This window comes from Mesoplodon mirus (genome assembly GCF_964341445.2).
Source record: "Mesoplodon mirus genome assembly, chromosome: 15".
Taxonomy (NCBI): Eukaryota; Metazoa; Chordata; class Mammalia; order Artiodactyla; family Ziphiidae; genus Mesoplodon; species Mesoplodon mirus.
The window spans coordinates 85,281,049-85,289,300 of NC_138991.1; positions in this window are offsets into that span (position 1 = coordinate 85,281,049).

Here is an 8,252-nt window from a genome sequence, read left to right on the forward strand (position 1 = left end):
GTTCTTGTTATTCTGAATACGCTTTGTAAAACATCCCAGCAGCTGCATCGAGCTATTCACTACTGTCTGCCTTCTGAGCAGCCCCACGCAGAAGGGATGTAAAGGGTTTGTGGCTTCACACTTCTCAGAGGTTTCCATCTGCTCAGAGGGGAGCCGAGGGCCGCGATCACGGGGAGAGGGTCTCCGCGTCAGACCCCTGCTTCCTGCTGCAGGGCCCTCACCTCCCTGCCCTGGCTGCCACCCTGACAGTTTCCTTTCCCACGACAGGCAGGGGAGGACCCAGCCTTCCCCTCTGACCCTGGCAGCATTCTCAAGTTTGGCATTGCTGTGGAACCCCACGCCCTGCTTTTCGGAGCTGGAGGTGCTGCCTGTTTTCCTGGGAAACAGGAAAACAGCACTGGGCCACCAATACCTAGGTGGTCATGTGGCCCCCTTCCCCGCACCCCCAGGGTCTCTGGGGGCGTTTCATGCCCACCTGGGCCGGCCAGGAAGTGCCCTCTTCTCGTGCCTGGCCCTGGGCTCTCCCACAGCCTGTTTGCTCCCGTCGCCAGGATGCAAAACAGCCCGCAGGTCGCCCTCCCGTGGGGAGCAGAAGGCCGGGAGGGGTCCCCGAGCCCCTTCCCTCGCTCGGCTCCCCTCTGCGGGCCCAGGCCGGGAAGTCTCGACTCTGGCGGGGAGCACAGAGCGCGGCACTGCACCAAACCCTCCTCGGCGCACCGGTCCCCGACACCCCACCTCCCTCCCCAGCGCACGCCCTCCGTGTCCGCGCGGACTCCGCGCCCGAGCGCGCCCGCCGCCGCCAGGGCGTCCTCGGGGCTTGCGCGGCTGGACTCGGCGCTGCGGCGCGGCCAAGGCGTCCCCAAGGCGTCCCGACCCGGGCCCTGCGCCCGCTCGGTTCGGGGTACCGGCGCCGTCCCACCCAGCCCGCCGGTCTCCTCTCGGTCCCCGCGTGGGTCCCCACGCCCCTCGGCATCCCCGCCGCACCCCGACCTCGCATCCCCGGTCCTCCTCGCCGCGCGCCCAGGGCCTCCCCGTACCCTCCGTCCTGCGGGCCGCGCACCCCGGTTCCTCCCCACCGTGCGCCCCCCGTCCTCCCCGCCGCGCCCCTACCTCGCAGTCTGCGCCCTCGGGAGCCGGCAGAGGCGGTGCCAGGCGGGGGGGCAGCGTGGGCACGTGGCGTGGGCCACGGAAAGCGGGGAGGTCTCCGCGTGACGTCAGCACCAAGGGGCCGGGACCGAGGCGGACCCGGTGGAAAGTGTAACGCGCCGCCTGGCCGTGGGCGCCACACCCCCTCCTGCTGCTACGGATGCATCACGCGCGGGCCACCAGTGGGCAGAGTGCTGGCAGGAGTCCCCGGTCCCCGGTCAGACATGGGCTCTGACCTCTGCTGACTCCTTGTAAAGCGCGCTTGCGACGCCCCTGACCCTCCCAGAAACACCTGGGGGAGAGGCGGGGCCTGAGACCCTAAAGCCAAGCAGGTGAGAGAGGTTAGTCAGTGCTGCCCAGGTGAGAGAGGTAAACCAATGCTGCCCAGGTGAGAGAGGTAAACCAATGCTGCCCAGCTAAGGCCCTCAGGTCATACAGGTAAAGCAGAGCTGCCCAGGAAAGGGGCCGGCATCAGGGTTACCTCAGCACTGTGCGGGTACAGTTCCAGCATATGACACACAGCCTAGCCCTGTCATCACTGATTCCCCGGGAACTTCCCCTTCATTTGGCGGTCTCCCTATTAAGATGTAGTAATGATTTTTTTGAAGTTTTTATACGCCAGGCACAATATACTAAATGCTTTACACGTACTATCTCAAGCCTGTAAGGTAACTATCCTTTTTGTCCCCATTTCACAGATGAATCTCTGAGGAGGCAGGGGAAGTGACAGGCCCGTCCAGACGGCAGGGCCGGGGCTGAGGACCCCCAGTGCCGGTGAGGGCGGGGACCCAGCACCCAGCCAGGGGAGCAGCACAGGCTCTGTGTTCAGGACACGTTTGCAGCACGAACACCGCGGGTCCTCAGAGAGGGTCCAGGTGGTCTTTATCCCCAGAGATGAAAGGCAGGCAGCCCTTGTCCAGGGAGCTCCTACCACACGCAGTCTCTGGGTCCCCTTGTCCCCTGAGAAGGGTCCTGTGCTCCTGCCACATCCCGCCACCACCCTGCAAGGCCATCAGCCTGTGGCCCGCCTGCTGTGTCTCCCGCCTTGAGGTCAGGATTTCGCTGTGCAGCTCCCGGGGGGCCGGCACAGCCGAGGGGACATCCCCACGTGGCAGGGCCGGTGTTGACGGAGGTGGAGGCGTTTGGCCCTCTGAGCCTCACTGTGCTCCTCTACAGCAGCCTCTGTCAGCTGCTGAGATACAGAGAGAAGTGCCTGGGCCCTCAGGCCGCCGAGCGAGGGCAGGGCCAGCTGCTAAGGGTTCCCTCCTTCCTCCTCTCCACAGCTCAGCGTGGGGACCCGCGGTGGAACGGGGCCCTGTCCTGTGTCCTCACTCCTGATAGAGCATGCGGCTCAGGCCACAGGCCCCATGGCCCTTCCTGCACCCCCTACATGGCTCCCCTTTCATCGGCACAGAGCCCAGGACCCCAGTGCAGAGGGGGAAGGTCTAGAAGGCACGGCTGCGGGGGCTTCCTGAGAGCTGGAAGTTGCCCTAGTCTCTGTGACCCTGAGTGCCTTTTAGGGGGTTTCTGCTGTTCACCGCCCCCAGAAAACCTTGCCTGAGGATGGTCCTGTCTGGGAGGATTTTGCAAGGACTTCCCAGCAGCCCAGGGAGGTGTAAGAAGTGTCCAGGGCCACAGGGTCAGCGGTCAAACATCTGGGCTCTGGATCAGCTACTCAAGCTGCCGGACCAAGAAGTCACTCCCCGTCTTTGAGCTGTTTGCTCACAAGGTGTCATGATCCCTGTGGTCTCTGTGGAACCGGCGGGAGAGGTGGGGGGGACCATGTTGGTCCCCATATGACTAACACTCAGTCGCTCTCAGGCCACCTGCCCTGAAAGCGTTGGTCTGGGGAGCCCCGAGAGAGCCCCAGAACGCCTCCAGGCAGCCCATCCCAGAGGGAAGGGGGCAGTGCTCCAGCCATGAGTCACCTTGTCCCCTCCCGGGCTCTGGCCTGGCCCCCCAGCAGAGAAGCCCTGGCCCCCGGCACTGCCCACCCTCCCCCCAACCCTGCCCCCCCGGTCTGCTCCCCGTCGAGCTTCCCTAAGCAAGGGAGACTAGACAGCCCCGTGCTCCCTCCCCAGCCCCAGGGTCATCAGGCCTTCCTGACAGTGCACTGATGTCCCGAGACGTGCAGGTGGGCCGGCCGTTACAGGCAGGTGCACAGAGCAGAGTGAGGGTCCCATCACCCACACAAGCTGAGCCGTGCATTTCACCCCTGGTTTCCTCCCATCTGTGGGACCCAGGCAGATGGCTGTTAATTCAACAGCTGCTGTTCTGGGTCCTGACTCTCCACTGGGCTCCAGGTTAGGACCAAGGAGGCCCAGTGAACAGGTGAGGTGGGGGACAGGCACCCCATGTCACGCCAGGGTCCCCTGGGTGGCCAGGAAAAATCTCCCACCTCCTGGAGAAGCTTCCCCTGCACTTCTGGGAGGTGAGGAACTGCCTGCCCAGCTTCCGTGAGGTCTCTGTCCCACTAGGGTCCTGTCTCGGGGGACAGGGCAGAGGGAGAGCCAGGCAGAGGGAGGGAGGGCTCAGTTCCCAGGACATGCACCTTGAGTGAGGGCCACCATTTGTCCCATCTCCAGGTCACGGTGGCTGGTCAGCAGCCTCCTGTCCAGTCCCCACAGCCAGCGGGATGAGGACAGTGCCCCTCCGCTCGGTGCCACGTGGAACCCCAAGGCGGGAGAGGACCCCCAGCACAGGGTGGAGCCCGGCCGTGAAGGCTGGCATTATCGCTCTGGCCCCAACGGGGAGACTTCCTCCAGCTGCCCTTTGCCTCTTTGGAACCCTTTATGATAAGGGCTTCCTTTGAGCCAAATGCTACCCCAGCTCTGGGCTGCCAGCTTCCAGGCCTTCCCAGCAGGGCCGCCCACCCCTGCCGGCCCAGCCTCATTCAGGAGAAATGCCCCCACGGATGGCTGAGGGATGTGTCACCATCATCCCTGGCACTGCAAGGGAATTCTGTTTAAGCCTTAAGAAATGACGCTACAACAATAGATGTCCATTGTAGAAGATTTGGAAAATTCTAAAAAACTTAAAAAAAAAAGACCCCATAATCCAACCATCAGGAGGTAACCTCTCTGCCTTTTTGTCAAGACACCCTTCAAATAATTTTTCTCTCAACATTTAAATACAGTATTCTGTTCTGCCGGAGGCTTTGTCACATGACACCCTTCCCTGTCAATAGCCCGGAACTGGCATCCTCATTGTGTTGTCTGCACTGTTTTGTTTCATGGAGGATTCACCTGGTTTGTGACATTTTGGTTTTTCCCAGTTTCTCACTATTTTACATGATATATATTATAAAAAATAATATATATTATGTAAAATAATGTATATATATAATGTAAATAGTATATATATATATCACTGTGATAATCTTGTTTCCATAAATTTTTGTTGCACAGGTTTCTGATTTTCCCCCTTAGGATAAATTCCTGCAGATTGCAGGTCACAAGCCTACACTTTTGACACGTGTAGCTACCAGGATTTTCCAGTTTATTACTGTGGGGGACGGAGAACTCGGAACCTGAGAAATGCCTGGCGTTCTGTCCCGAAACTGGTTATTACACAGAAGGTGTGGGATACCCACCTCCCCACCCGCCCCATCCCTGGTGTGGCCAGGAAGAGACAGGAACTGGAAGAGTAATTACCTATCAAGCCTGGGGTGACATCTCCTCCTTTCAGCTGCCCAGTTAGCACATGAAGTTGGAAATCCAGAGGAGCCCCGTTCACCCAGAAGGATCCTCGCCCTAAGTTAGGGGATGCCTAGTGCCAGGGCCCCCAGAAAGGAGAGGCGGCCTGCAGACACCCAGCCCAGGGCCAGCTGAGGCTTCAGGCAGCCAGTGCCCAGTCAGTCCATCCCCTGCACACAGGACACGTGCATCTCAGATCCCAGACCTCTCTTATGAAGCCACCTCGCTACAGCCAAATCTAGAAATGGGCAGTGATACGGGGTCTCCTACCCCTTCGGCCCGATGAGAAGGTACCTCACCCCATGAGTGGAAACCTCAGTTTCCCCGCAGTAGGTTGAATAAAGGCCCCCAAAAGATGTGCCCACCCAGGCCCTCAGAATGGGATCTTATTTGGAATAAAGGTCTTTGCAGATGTAATTACGATAAGAACCTCAAGATGAGATCATCCTGGCCTATGGTGGGCCCTAAATCCAATGGCGGACAACACTGAGGTACCACCTCTCACAGGTCAGAACGGCCATCATCAGAAAGTCTACAAATAATAAATGCTGGAGAGGGTGTGGGGAAAAGGGAAACCTCCTGCACCGTTGGTGGGAATGTAAATTGGTACAACCGTTATGGAGAATAGCATGGAGGTTCCTCAAAAAACTAAAAATAGAGCTGCCATATGATCCTGCAATCCCACTCCCAGGCATATATTCAGACAAAACTGTAATTCGAAAAGATACACACACCCCTATGTTCATAGCAGCACTATTCACAATAGTCAAGATGTGGAAACAACCTAAATGTCCATCGACAGATGAATGGATAAAGAAGATGTGTGTATATACATACACAATGGAATATTACTCAGCCATTAAAAAAAACAAAATAATGTCATTTGCAGCAACATGAAGACCTAGAGATTATCATACTAAGTGAAGTCAGAGAAAGACAAATACCATATGATATCACTTATGTGTGGAATCTAAAATACGACACAAATGAACCTATCTACGATACAAAAACAGACTCACAAATACAGGGAACAGACTTGTGGTTGCCATGGGGGAGGGAGGTGGGGGAGGGAAGAATTGGGAGTTTGGGATTAGCAGATGCAAACTAGTACATATAGGATGGATAAACAACAAGGTCCTACTGTACAGCTCAGGGAACTATATTCAATGTCCTGTAATAAACCATAATGGAAACAAATATGAAAAAGAATATATATATGTATAACTGACTAGGCTATACAGCAGAAATTAACACATTGTAAATCAAGTGTAATTCAATAAAATGTTTTTTAAAAGATAAAAGTCTAAATATAAAAATAAATAAATAAATCCAGTCGTGGGGGGCATCCTAAGAGACAGAAGAGGAGAGACACAGAGGGAGGAAGGCCAGGTGACACGAGAGGCAGAGGTGGGGGATGCGGCCACGAGCCGAGAGACCCCAGAGCCGCCCGAAGCTGGAAGAGGCAGGAAGGATCCTCCCTGGAACCTCTGGAAGGAGGGCGGCCCTGCCAACACCTTGATTTTGGACTTCCAGCCTCTAGAAACCTATTTAAGAAAATTAAGTTCTGTGGTTTTAAGCTCCTCCCCCCTCCCCTGCCGCTCCGTTTACAGTCATTTGTTACGCAGCCTCAGGAACCTAATGCAAGTTGGAAAATAAGAAAATGCTTCATATGGTTGTTACAAGGGTCAGGAAAACATCCAGAATGTCCTCAGCACTAGGTAGGTCCTCAGAACATGGCAGCCACTCATCCAGCCAACACTTAGACACCCACCGTGTGCCTGGTGCTGTGCTCAGGGGACAGGCCGCAGACAAGGGGGAAAACAGGCATCGTGTGGGGGCAGAGGAGGGGCGGAGGGGCTCGTGCCATGTGAGACGGGCAAGATAAGCTGAGCTGCGGTCTCCGGGCAGAGGTAGGGGTCCTGCCGGCCAGAAGGGACGGCATGAGCAGAGGCCTGGACGTCAGGGTGGGCAGGACCTGTGGGGAGTGGAGTCATCGGTGGTCAGGAGTCAGCAGTGCAGGGCTCCATGCGGCAGGGCTACCTGGGGGAGGTGAGAGCCGGGCAGGGGGCAGGTCAGGGAACCGGAACAAGGCCAAGGGGGCCCAGATGGCCCAAGCAGGGGTTTCCCCGCCTTTCACTAGGGCACCTGGGAGCAGTGGGGGAGGAGGGGTCAGGCAGGTGATGTTCAGGTGGGAGGCGATGGGGGCTGAGCCAGGGTCCAGGTGGGGGGCCGTGGGGAGGACCTCGGACCTGGGGGGCTTGGGGGTCTGCTTGGATGGGCAGGGACGCGAGTCGAGGCCTCCCCCAGGTCATGGCCTCCTGGGGAACCGCCCAGCAGCCAATCTAAAGTGACCATTTCTTGTTGTACAGCAGAAATTAACACAACATTGTAAAGCAATTATACGCCAATAAAGATGTTAAATAAATAAAAATAAAAATATTTTCTCTGTAATAGAAAGAAAAAGAAAGAAGAAAGAAAGAAAGAAAGAAAGGAAGAAAGAAAGAAAGAAAGAAAGAAAGAAAGAAAGAAAAGAAACCGGTTCCTGAGTGCCAGCCCACACTGGGCGCCCTGGGACCTCACCTGCAGAGCTCAGGGCCGGCTGGGGCTCCCCTCAGGCCTGGGGGACAGAAGCCCCTGGTGTTAGAGGCCAGATGAGTGGGCTTGTCCCGCACCCCAGCAGAAGGGCCCTCCTGCAGGCGCTGGGTCGGAGTGAGGCGGGGCCCTAGCCTGGCCCAGCCCCCTGCGCCCACCCTCTGAGCTCCAGATTAGCATTCGCTCTGGGTGCCTGTGACTGGGAACCCTTGTCCCCTCCGGAGAGCGTCCAGGCTGGCTGGGCTGAGAGGGTGGGCTCAGCTCGGGTACCCCCGACACACACACACCGAGGGCCCTGCCCCTCCTGGCGGCGGCACCGGGCGTCCCCATGGCCCGGGCTCCACAGGCTCAGCAAATGTTGGAGCGGGAATGGGGGTCCTCGGCTTCCAGAGGACGGACCCCCCTCTCTGCATCTGCGTCTGTCTCCACCTCCTGGGCATCTTGCTCCCTCCCTCTGCCTCGTTCTCTTCCCCACTGTGGTTTGCGCGGTCAGCGGACCAGAGAGGACCCCCACGTGCCGCTTCTTGAACGGAAACAGAGAAGCGGGCCGGGGGCTCTGAGACATCTCCCGGAGCACACGCGCTCTCCTCGGGAAGTGCCCCATGCCTGGCGACACCCGTCCCGGCAGGTCAGTGTGCACTCCGGGCACCTGAAGACGTTCCCCTCGTGCCTGCATGCCGCCCATCTGGGCTTCCCTGCGTGTGGTCCCCAACAATGACGACAACAGCTCCGTCCTCAGGTGCCCAGAGCAGGGCAGACGCGGGCGTTTCCAGGACTGCGACTGCATCCTGCTCAGCCATGCCAGCGGTGACTCCAGAC